The 12,556-nt window shown below is 35.1% G+C and overlaps 1 protein-coding gene and 1 long non-coding RNA gene across 2 annotated transcripts in view; one reads left to right on the forward strand and one right to left on the reverse strand.

Moving 5' to 3' along the window:
• Positions 1 to 538, reverse strand: part of LOC126284248 (uncharacterized) — a 30,683-nt gene extending 30,145 nt beyond the window's left edge. The window contains exon 1 of the long non-coding RNA XR_007551455.1: positions 233 to 538. This is a non-coding gene — a long non-coding RNA (uncharacterized LOC126284248). The remainder of the gene's footprint in view (positions 1 to 232) is intronic.
• Positions 539 to 927: 389 nt separating this feature from the next.
• The window catches only part of LOC126284247 (protein downstream neighbor of son homolog), an 84,524-nt gene continuing 72,895 nt past the window's right edge, over positions 928 to 12,556 (forward strand). The window contains exon 1 of the mRNA XM_049983044.1: positions 928 to 1,006. The gene's annotated coding sequence lies outside the window, so the exon portion shown is untranslated. The remainder of the gene's footprint in view (positions 1,007 to 12,556) is intronic.

Raw genomic sequence — 12,556 nt, forward strand, 5'->3', positions numbered from 1 at the left:
TGCAAAAGATCCATAAAACATGAAACTAATTAACTAACCGCATTTCGTATTTATCGAGTCATTACAATAAAAGATTATCACTTTCTGGAACGGTATGCTCTATGCTGCAGTACATCTACAAAATGCATTAACTATTTCAATTGTGAATATCCATACAACTAACTATACACTTTATAATCTAAAAGGTACGTATATATTTATAAAACTACTCGTAAATTAATGAATATCTTACCTGCTTCGATCTTACCCCACTAATTCTCAGGCCGTGGCAGTATGGGCTTTATATATAGCAGCTGTCACATTTCCATGACTCTGGATGAGACACTGTCTTGTATCATTTTCGAAGAGGATCACTGGAGTTTTCGAGTCGGGCTCTAATCGGGATACCTGACTCGCTATAGCTTTAATTATGCCAGCGCTTTCGTGTGAAGCCTTTCCTTTAACACCAAGACACAAACCTTGGCTGTTTGTTAGAACACATCCCGTAACTTCTGGAACTTCCATCACTTCTTCCAACACTCTTTCCAAATTTCTCTCCATAATCAGCAGATTGTTTTTGAATAAAGCTTCAACGACACTGGGCAGGTACCCAAGTTTTGGTAACTTCACTCACAAGAGCGACAAACACACTTCCACCCTCAACCAACAACAGAGAACTGATGTGAATCATGAGGTGGATCATATGATCACATAACGACAAAGACATTTAACTGCTGATGTTGTAGTCAAGCATATTTAAGATAAAGGGGGAGGCGACCACAATGGTATTTATTGACAAAATACAATATTTGTTTTTTTATTTTTGCTGATGCTTGAACTCGTAATGTAGCACGTTTTCTAAGAATGCAGTTTGCACTGCAGAATTCCGTGTGCAGCTGCAACTCTCATGAGTCATGACGTATTTGGTAGTACTGAAACATCTGTGAGAATCAAACATCATATTCAGGCGGAAGGTCCGTTGGGGAGATGCAGTTTGTTTAAAAACACACTATTCAAGTGAGATAAGGTAAGTTTTGTTGAGTAGTTTAATCGTCGTATTATCGTGGAAATCAAACTAGTGTTTCACACTCATTTAAGCAGCGATATGTTGCTCGGTGTTTAATACGAATTGCAGAGTGGTTGTCATTAAAGCACTTGGTGCCACAAAAAAATTTCCATCGCTTGGTATGATGTTCTTCAGAATGTAACAGTAAATAAGTCTAGTTCCCCAGTCAAATCTCACAGAGGTGTTGTGGAAACTCAAATTCATCAGACTTGCCCCTTCAAAGCCTTTAGACACGTAAATTTGATAGCATGTTTATCAGGACGTCACGTTTCGATACATTTTCGATTTTACCATGACACATGTAAATATAGATCTTCCGTGTTGTAAAAACATATTTCAAATTATTCTACTGCTTGCAGTCTATTCTGATGTAGCATATATAAAGTGGCATCATGTAAGTTTTAAATTAGAGGACATATGAATTTTAAGACAGAAAATGAAAGAAAAAAAAAGTTCTATTTTGCTCGTTCAGCATGGTTTATACAGATATGCATAGAAAAATCAGCCTCTCTCGTTTTGACCGATTCAGTCTAGAGAGGCAGACGTACCTTATGGGCGACATAAAATTATGAAATGATAGTTGCAATGGACACTGGTAAGGATTATATCAACATTAAAAAAACCTTTAGTTACATTGATAAATTATTTATTATAACGATGCTATAATATAAAAAGGTAAATACTATAAAGTTAGGCCTTGGTGGTGTAGGCTAAGGTTACGTATTGAATTCCGCACTGAAATCTTGCTTGTGGTGACAGACTGAGCTTTAGTGCAGCCCACGCTCTAGGTGCAAGGGGGTCCAATATGTAACTTTTGTTGAGCTCCATATCCTGTGGAAATATATGGAAATTTCAGCTCTCCACAGTACCAACATTGCAAGGGTGTTGGCTGATGTTACAAAGCTAGATCACTCAACTACCAAGACTGTTGCCCCTTCGACTACTGAAAAGGCCTCTCCCTCTTCAAGAAACCATACGTTAGTCAAGTCTAGCCGTAGATACCCCTTTTATGTGATTGTACATATATGACTTCTCTGTACCATTGTAGCACACAAGAGCCATGGTTCGTCCATTATAGTTGCAATTGAATGCATCTGTTGGCATTTGAGCTATCACATGCTAATAGTTGCTAGAGTTTGTTTCTGCTATGAAAATTTAACATCTGCTCTCTGGTTGATCGTCTGATGTATCGGGCATTGTGCTTTGTTGTATTGTGATTTTATGTATGCCAATTTAATTGGTCGTAAGGGGCATTACTCTGCACTGAAATAACTAGAATCGGTGCTTGTAATGCCAGACATGTGGTGTAGATAAAGTTTCTTTGGACTTTACGCTGATGGTATTAACTATAATGATCACATTCCTGTGACTATTGTTCATACTATTACATATACTTTTTAAATGTACTGCCGCCTCTGATTGAAAAGATTGGTCTCTTAAATGCAGTTGTTTTCAGGGTTTTGACATGAAGGTCTTCAGACAACACAATATCCTATGCAGGTAATACATATTTAAAGATGATATGCCTTTTCTACCTTCTTGTTTTTTCACAAGTTGGGACCATGGTCAGCCTTGGTGAGAAAGCCGAAGCTATTAATAGCTTTTACATTTCTGGTTTTCATAGATTATTTCAAGTGTATGTCAGAGTGGCTCCTTTAAAAGGATCAAGACCAAATTCCTATGGGCTCCATCGTTGTATAAGCACTCGATGCTCATGTTAAAATTAAAACTTTTTTTTTTTTTTGCGTATTTTATTGTGGATGCCGTGTGGGCAGAATACTCCAGAACAGTGGAAGAAGTAACTGCTGCTAACACTACAAGCTATTTTTATACTAATAAGTGCTAGCTGTGTAGAGTGGATCTAGCAGAAATCAAAGAGGAGACAGGTTGACACATGACTTGGATATGGTTGGAATTGCTCCTGTGTTTGTGGAAGGCATTTTGATGTTAAACTAATTAATGAATTCAATTTGTACATCTGTCAAGGAAGGTACCAAACTGCAGTGTGGTGAACAGTCTTCTGAATTATACTGTTAAAATTTGTTGGAGTTTGTCTTTCAATAAACTGGCTAACAAAAATTGTTTACTATTCAAGTAGGAACCTTTAATAGTCATAATCCATGTCAGAAAATTTTAGTTAATATTGTTTTGTACAAATAGCCATTGTTATTAGGACACTGCAAGAAAAACTACAGTCAGTCAACTGGAAAGGTTACACTTGATCCACTGAATTTGTGCTCCATCCCTGGTGACCACGTTGGCAGGAATTTGCTGGTAACTCCATATGTATATTTAATGAAGGTTGTAGGAGTAACTGAAAGCTCAAAAATCATTTAGGCCTAGCTAAAAAGAGACAATCATGAACTAATCTTTTTCTTTTTTTCAGTCAACTACTTTTCTATTTTGTGTTTGGGGAGGGAGGATGTGCTCCACTCAGAGTGGTGCACTTCTATTATGTATAGGCCTAATCTGTTTACACAAACATAGGAATTTCAGTCACAGAGACTGCATTCATATACATATAATGTGACACACTAGAATGAAGACTCAAAGATTTCTTGCTTTTTCTGAACAGTTGTCTTACCTGTTAGGACTTAGGCTATCACAGCATAAAATGTGGACCTTTTGTTCCTGTTTTATGAACTTCTGTCACAGGAGTACCAACACTGGATGGAGAGGTACACTGAATAGTGAGGTGGTGGAAGACCCAAATGCTGGCCCAGCATCAGGAGCATTATGTGGTCTGTCTCATGTTTGATCAGCCGGAAAATCTTGATTATACTATCCATCAAATCAGTAGCAGCAACATCAGTGACAATGATAATGAAGATATTCATACAGAATGTTGTAAATACCTTTCATCCTGAAGCCGGGCTTTGACAGTGTACATCATCTCCAGTTTTCAGACTTTCCCACACCAATATCAAATGTCACATGTGTGAGAGTGGTTTTGCTTGAACATGGATTTATGGTGATTTATTTTTATATTAAGATGGTCCTTGTGTGATGGGATATCTGTGTGACAGAAGTGAGATATGACTGCAGTGTCATAGACATGCTGAAGACTTTTTTTCTGTCAAAGTTCTGCAATTTGTGATTAAAACTCGAGTACAAGAAGGTTTACAGTCATGACATACTGCTAAGCTCAATGAATCAACAGGTCTGTAAAATGGTGGAGAAATTTCATTCTTTCTCTCTCTCTCTCTCTCTCTCTCTCTCTCTCTCTCTCTCTCTCTCTCTCTTAAGAGAGCTTGTAGGAATTTATGTACTAGAACAGTGGTAAGGTGCTGTAGGAAAAGATCCTCAACTATTTATGGGGATATGTCTTCTAATATTTTTTCCCAGGGAAACACTTTTGCAATGCAAGCAGTGGTGTCCAATCATTGGGCACAACAGTATCCCTATGGAAGCAAACATGATAAAACTTTTAATAGTGGTGTGCTAATGTGTAGATGGTTACACCATTCGAAAATGGTGCCAAGACTCCAGATATTAATAAAAAACATTCAGCTTACCAGTACATGTTGTACCCTGTTTCATGACTTATTGCATAAAAATAGAATAGTAATTGTAATCTTTAACAAAAAGTATTTACACGGTTTAACTGTTATGACAGAACTTATTGTTCTTCCAAAAACTGACCAGAAACTCAGCCATCTGGACTCTGAAGATTGTCTGTGCTGCCAGATTAAAAGAAAAGGTTGAACATTTTGATTTCTACAGATTTTATTTTGTAAGTGGAACAAAAGTACAAAAAATTAAACATCACACCCACACCAGAAATAGTCACCACTATGTGAAGTAGCACATGTAGGTAACTCAGTGGTTGACAGTTGCCTATTGTTGGTGCAATAGACCGTCATCTGAAACTCAAGAAGCCCTTTGGAAAGTCCCTAAACAGGATGACAAAAGCTGTGCCCTTGTCTCACTGTTTACATTGTGTGTTTGCACTATTAGTTATAAGTGTGCACTAATGTGACTAACATAGTCACTGTGCTACAGTCTGAAGAATAAATCATACATGAAGCTATCAAACACTTGGGTCAATCCATATGAAGTTGTCTATTGATGGTTGCTTGACCATTTTTAAATATTTTAATTTTTTTATTTGTGGTTACCCTATATTTGAGAAGTTCAAAACAGTGTTTTTAAAATAATTTATCTTGCATCTTTACGGAATGGCAGCCATTATTGTTTGTAAGAATGTGACAATATTTGAGTCTGGAGACATTAGCGCAAATTTGAATTTTTTTGTGAATTTTTGAAATTTGAAAATTTTCATTTTTTGTAGAGTTTGGGGTTAATTATCTCATGTGGGACTGAATATAAGAATACGATTTTGGCACAGTTTGTACGCCTATATGATAGCAATGTACTGTAAAAACTTCAGTATTGATGTTTGACTGTGAACAAAGTTATGAATTTTTGAAAATGAGGAAATAATTCACATTTCTATACAACTGATCTTATGACTGTTGCCTATTTAAATGGTTTATTGTTTCACCTGTAATAAAATTTAATTGTGACAATTACTTAGTCAACACTATCACCCCGTATTCATCTAGTTTATTTATTTTTAATAATGCAATATTAAACAGTAGGAGCTTTTGCTTTTGTTTTATGGTAATAAAAATGCCCATTTACATTTAGGTTTATTGTTGGTAAAGAAGTACATTATTGCTGGGTGTGGCATTGTTGTAGTCAGTCTTTTCTGAAACCTCTGTTAGGCCAGTATTAAACTATCAAATTTCTTTGTCAAAGATTTGATCAAAGATGTGATCAAATACTTTTCAAATATATTTGACAAAGATCTTTGAAGTGGCGCTAAAAAGGGATATTACACTGTCGTTATATTTTTCGTCAAAGATCAAGATGGCGGACAACAACTACTTCTTATTAACTGCAGCAGTTGCATGTACCACAATTGCACTGTGTGCACATGCGGAAGAGAAGCGGAGGAAAAAAAAGGAAACATACCTGGGTGAAGCCATGGGTTTTACGATGATACAATAAAAGCATTCAACAAAACTTGTTACGTGAGCTTATAGTGGAGGACATCAAGTCGTACATCAATTACTTAAGAATGGATGAGCATACATCTGTATGTGCTCAGTGAAGTGTATCCTCTTATCACAAAGCACAATACTCACTTAAGAACTGCTATATCTGCAAAAGACACACTCATTGTAACACTCTAATTCCTTGCTACAGGAGAGGGTTGTATTCAGGGTGCCTCATGTTGTAAAGTGTCTCATCATTCTGTGTGTAATTTGTAATTAATTTTGAGAGATTAATTGGTATGCAATAACATGGATGAACAATGCTCTGTTGAACAGATAGCAAGTGAAGTGTGTCACAAAACAGCTTATGGTTCAGGTTTAAAAAAACTTGAAAAATGGCAGTGATTTTGATGAAGTTAGACCAACTATGTTTAAATTTCGAGTAAGTTCTTCTGTAATGTCAGTCTGTGAGTATCATGAGAAGAAATATATTCTGAAGTGCAACCACATTATTTGAAGAAAGTGCTGTGATCCACTTAAAGATCATAAAAAGCCTACTAATAAGGGTTTGAGGGACATTTGTCCTTGTTATGTGAGAGTGAAACAGCTTCCCAAGTGAAATGTAATGTTATTCCCAGAAATTCCCTGTGCCTAAATAGTTACTCAAAAACATTTGTTGTGAATCCAGAACCAGAATCGTGTAACCTTGTTAGTGACATTTATAGTCCTAATGAGGAAGCTGTTAACGTATTGGATTTTGCTTGTTCTAAGTTAGACATATCTCCTGCTTCGAAAATAATAAAATTAAGTAGCAGAAAAAGAAAAGCAGCTATTGAAAATAAGGTACAACAAATTTCAGACGAAATTAGAAAAGACTTGGAATCATGCTTTAGTAATACAGATACCAACATTATTTCTAATGAAGAAGAAAACTTACCACCAGCATCATCTGACACTGAATATTTGAGCTTAATAGATAAATTAAAAATTATATGTTCAGTGACATCTAAAGAGGAAAAAGTTAAAATTTTATGTTTGCTTCCTGACTCATGGTCAAGAGAAAAAATAGTTCATGAATTCAATGTGTCTCATCGTTTGGTTAAACTAACCTGAAAATTAGTGAAAGATCAAGGCATTCTTTCAGTTTTAGGAAAGAAGAAATGATTAGGTAGAAGTAAATAAAACAATTAAAAAGATACAGTAGAATGTGCCCAGTTTGCAAAGATAGCAAATGAGTTATTATAAATGGAGTTAAAGTAACAAAGCAGAAACATTTAGTGCTGTCAAATTTAAATGAACTTTCTGTAACATTCAAAAATTCTCATCTTGAATGCAAAATTTGTGTATTTTGGCTTGGCCCTCAGGGACACTCTCCGTATGTGTTTGTTTCTATCATCAAAATGTCAAACTGATGATTGTGGGTGCAAAACTCAATGATCTTAATGAAAAAGAGTTACTACATTTAATGGTGTGTTGCACTAACAGTTATGACTGCATGATGAGTTTCTGTAATAAATGCCCTGGTAAGGAAACCAGTACTGAATTGTTTCACAGATATGATGAGGAAATCCCAGACCTTCAAACAGTGGGTCACAATTGGCAGGGCAGAAATAACAGTGGTTAAATCTCAGGAGGAGTACTTGGAATCTTTAATTGATAGCTTACAAAAAACTCAAGTCACCACTGTGTTTCTCAAGTCCAAAGTAAGTTTTTGGAGGACAAAAAAGCTCAACTTCATGAAACTGAATGCATAGTACCAGCTGATTTTCCAGAAAATTTTACGTTTGTGATTCAGGGTGCAATACAAGGGTACCATGGGTCAATGACCAGGCAACAGTACATCCATTTATCCTCTACTTTAAGAATGAGAAGGATGAAGTATTCAGTTCTTCAATTTGCATTCTAAGTGACTACTTGGACCACAACACTTTGGCTGTGCATGCATTTCAAAAGTATTTAATAAATTACATAAAATAGAATTTTTCCAAGGTTGAGAAGGTGATATGCTTTTCAGATGGAAGTGGTAGTCAGTATAAGAACTAAAAGAATTTTTTAAATCTGTGCAACCACAAAGTAGATTTTGGGTTGGAGGCTGAACGGCACTTTTTTGCATCCTTTCCATGGTAAAAATGCATGTGATGGAGTAGGAGGTACAACAAAACATGAAGTAAAGCAAAGCCAGCCTACAGAGACCAACCACAGACCAAATTCTCACAGTACAGGACATACATGTATGTCCTTTTGCAAGGATAATATTAAAGGCATTGCCTATTTTCTGATCAAGAAAGAAGTGGTTCTGCATGTGAAAACAATAGTTCAAACAAGATTTGAAAACTGTGTAGCAATAAAAGGAACAAGGCATTTCCACAAATTCCGTGGCACTGCAGAAAACTTAGTTTGATGCTATCTAACATCAGAAACCAAAATTTATGAGGATCATTGTGTTAATAAAATTACATATCTGTCTTTAACATTGAATCACAGAGTGGCATGTGTTCATGAACAACAGTGGTGGCTGTCAGAGTTTGGAAGAATAAGTTTGGAAAACAATGATGTTTTTATCATTTTTACCCTCCTGCTGGCCCGAGAACATCATTCAAGAAATCTACTAGTGAGAAGGTTTGGATACCAATGAAAAATGTTTTAAGGAAACTTTCAGTGCTTGACCTTACACAGCAACTGACAGGTCTTATTCTATATCACAGAAGCTGTCTGAAGTGTTCTTAACATTCATTGCCAGGCTTTGGAACAGTCGCATCTCGAAGGATGTTAATTGAAAATATTTATTTTAAGGATGTCAGAATAATATAAATGTTAATTTTAGTGATGTTTCCACTTTTTGTATGTAACTCAGTACCTTACTTCAATAATAATCGATTATATCCCGCCAATATCACACATAAATGGGCAACAGCCATAAGATCGGTTGTAGAGTAATGTGAATTATCTCCTCATTTTCAAAAACCATATCTTTGTTCACAGTCAGATATCAATGTTGAAATTTTTACAGTACGTTGCTACCATATAGGTGTACAAACTGCAAAAATCATATTTTTATATTCAGTCCCCCCTGAGATAACTATCCTCAAACATAACAAAAAATGAAAATTTTCAAATTTCAAAAATTCATAAAAAAAGGAAACATTTGTAGCATTTCTTGCTCTATATGAGGCTAGTAGTGTATGATATCTAAGTACAGGAAAAAAAATAGACTCTCATAAATCACTCCTTGTTTGTTATTTTTGGGCCTAAAAAGTGGATTTTTGAAAATTTGGATACCAAAGTTTGGAGGTCATTCTGACTGGTTATTTTTGAATTTAGGGTGTTATGTGTAATAGACAGTGTTGTAGAGGACGCTTTTCTAAATAAAATCATGTCAATTTCAATGTTGTAACTTAACCCAGCGCATAGATATTAACATTTTTGCTAATGTCTCTTAACATTGTCATGCGCTTACAAACGAAAATAGCCGCCATTCAGTAAAGGTGAAACATAAAATGTTCTTAAAAACTCTTTTGAACTTCTCAATTATAGGGTAATCACGTATAAAAAAAAAACTAAAATATTTAAAAATGGTCAAGCAACCAACTTTGTTTTTATTGGACCACTTCATTTGGATTGACCAACTTCTAATTCAACATCAGTGATGAAAAAATGTTATGTCTGTAAATCACAATGAATGATAATAATAAAAATAATAATAAAATTTTACTGTCATTCAGCTTGTTACAGCAGTAGACAAAGTCAAGAGCATACATTTCTCAATGTATTTTCATTTGCATGAAATGGGTAAAAGTAGGAACCACACATTATAAAGCAGTACTTTGATCTTCAAAAATACAGCAGTGTACTGAGTATTGTTTACTAGTTTCTTATACAATTTAGCTTTAAAAATATTTAGTCATTTCTTTAAAATTTTTGCTTAGTCTGTTAAGCATTCTTTGTCCAAGAACTAGGTAGGAGTTCTGTGATTTATGTAGTTTACGATGTTTCATGACTACACATGTTCTATTTCTAGTATTCTATTTTTGCTATTGTAGCTATGAATATCACTTCTCAATACAAATTTTGAATCATTGTTTCTAATGTACATTAGAACATTATAAATGAATAGGTTTACTACTGTCAGACTTTGCAATTTAATGAACAGATGTTTACAGTGTTCTGATTTACCAGAATCAGTAATTGTTCATAATACGTTTTTCTGCAAAAGTAGAATGTCATTTTTGTGGCTACTACTACCCCACATATGGAACATGTCTTTTTAAATTTCTAATTAGATAAATAACTCTTGAAAGTCTAACCAATATATTTTTGATGTGTGGTTCCCAGGTCAATTTGTTGTCAATAGTAACACTTAAAAATTTAATGGTTTCTAATTCATGGTGGTTAGGGATCTCCTTCAAGCATAAATAAAGTTTCTGGGTTTTACTTTCGTTTAAGAATAAACCATTTGTTCTGAAACATAATGAATATTGAGCAAGTGTATTTTCTGTCATCGGCATACAATAATGCGTGTGAATTCATGAATAAAGGTAGATAATCGATCATCAATAGAAACAATAAAGGCACAAGCACCAACCCTTGTGGCACTACAGACCTAACATAAACTAAATTTGATTTCTCTCTACCAATGCACACAACTTGTTGGTGGTTCTCTAGGAAAGATTTAAATGTATCTACACTGTTTCCATCAAAACCATAATAGAGTAGCTTATTTAACAAAGTATTATGCTTCACACGATCAAAAGCTCTGCTCAGGTCACAAAATGTAGCCTGAGCGTAGCCCCCAGCCACAAACACATGTAGGACAAATGTTACTAAGGAATCCATTGTGTCAGTTGCAACAAGTCCACTAAAGAGACAGCTTACACTACACTCGTTCGTCCTCTGTTAGAATATTGCTGCACGGTGTGGGATCCTTACCAGGTGGGATTGACGGAGGACATCGAAAGGGTGCAAAAAAGGGCAGCTCGTTTTGTATTATCACGTTATAGGGGAGAGAGTGTGCCAGATATGATACACGAGTTGGGATGGAAGTCATTACAGCATAGACGTTTTTCGTCGCGGCGAGACCTTTTTACGAAATTTCAGTCACAAACTTTCTCTTCCGAATGCGAAAATATTTTGTTGAGCCCAACCTACATAGGTAGGAATGATCATCAAAATAAAATAAGAGAAATCAGAGCTCAAACAGAAAGGTTTAGGTGTTCGTTTTTCCCGCTCGCTGTTCGGGAGTGGAATAGTAGAGAGATAGTATGATTGTGGTTCGATGAACCCTCTGCCAAGCACTTAAATGTGAATTGCAGAGTAGTCATGTAGATGTACCTTTCCTAAATCCAAATTGCTTATCACTGATTACATTTTATTTGCCCAAGCAAAAACTAACTTGATTGTACATTATTGTTTCAAACATTTTGTAAAAAACAAATGTGATGAATACGGGCATACAGCTAGTGAAACAGTTCTTTTCGCCTTTTTTATATATGGGCACAACAATTTTTAGTTTATCAGGGAACTTACCACAAGACATTTATTTTCACAATAAGTTAAAGAATAAATTATACAGTCAATAACATCTTTCAACAAATTACATGACAAATCATAGTAATCAACACTAGCTGAAGGTTTGAAATTTTCACCATTTCCAGGATAGTATATGGACACACTTCTGTGAAAGTGCTCGGGAAAGGCTTTTCTAAACATTTGTCCATGATACTAAGTGTAGTTTCGCTAGGTTTGTTTATTGGACTGCTAATTTCTGCAATGAATTGGATACAAAATTTATTGAATTCTTCTGGGGTTATGGCAATATCATATTTTTGCTTAGTGTGGATAATAGAATTAATTACACTCTAGGCTTTTATTGCATTTGTTTTTGGACTTTTCAATGTTTACTATATGATGTAGTTTCTTGGTTCACTGATTGCCTGCTTGTACGTATGCTTAGCTATAGCATACAATTCTTTGTACACTTCTGATTTACCATTTTTGTATGTGCCAGAATATAGCATAACACTATTGTTTGGTTGCCTTAACTGTGGAGCATACCATTCCTTGTTTTTCCTTTTTTTTTTGTGATCACTGCTAATATTTACTGTACATTTTTTCAGAGGGATGTTATTTTTGAATATATTTAAAAACACACAAATAAATCAGTGATAACAATATCAGAGGAACAATGATGAAGCCTACTAAAAAGGGAGTCCCAGCTGAAACAAGGGGGGCATGTCTAAACCTATCCATCCCCTCTCTACTCATTGGTCTAGCTGTCACAATTTTGGCTTTTGGGTTGGTGCAATCTGAAGTTACATTACTAACACTAATTAATACTGCATCATGATTTGAGAAAGGGAAACTAATTACATCAGTGTACATAAAAGTTCTCTTAATGTTTAAAAATATATTGTCTAGACAGGCAGAGCCCCTTGTAGGTTTACAGTTAACATAGTATAGGTTAAATTGTCGAAGCAAATTTATGAGCTCTCACAGTTTTTCTGTCCTGCAGAAC

The sequence above is a fragment of the Schistocerca gregaria genome, chromosome 8, assembly GCF_023897955.1.
Source record: "Schistocerca gregaria isolate iqSchGreg1 chromosome 8, iqSchGreg1.2, whole genome shotgun sequence".
Lineage (NCBI taxonomy): Eukaryota > Metazoa > Arthropoda > Insecta > Orthoptera > Acrididae > Schistocerca > Schistocerca gregaria.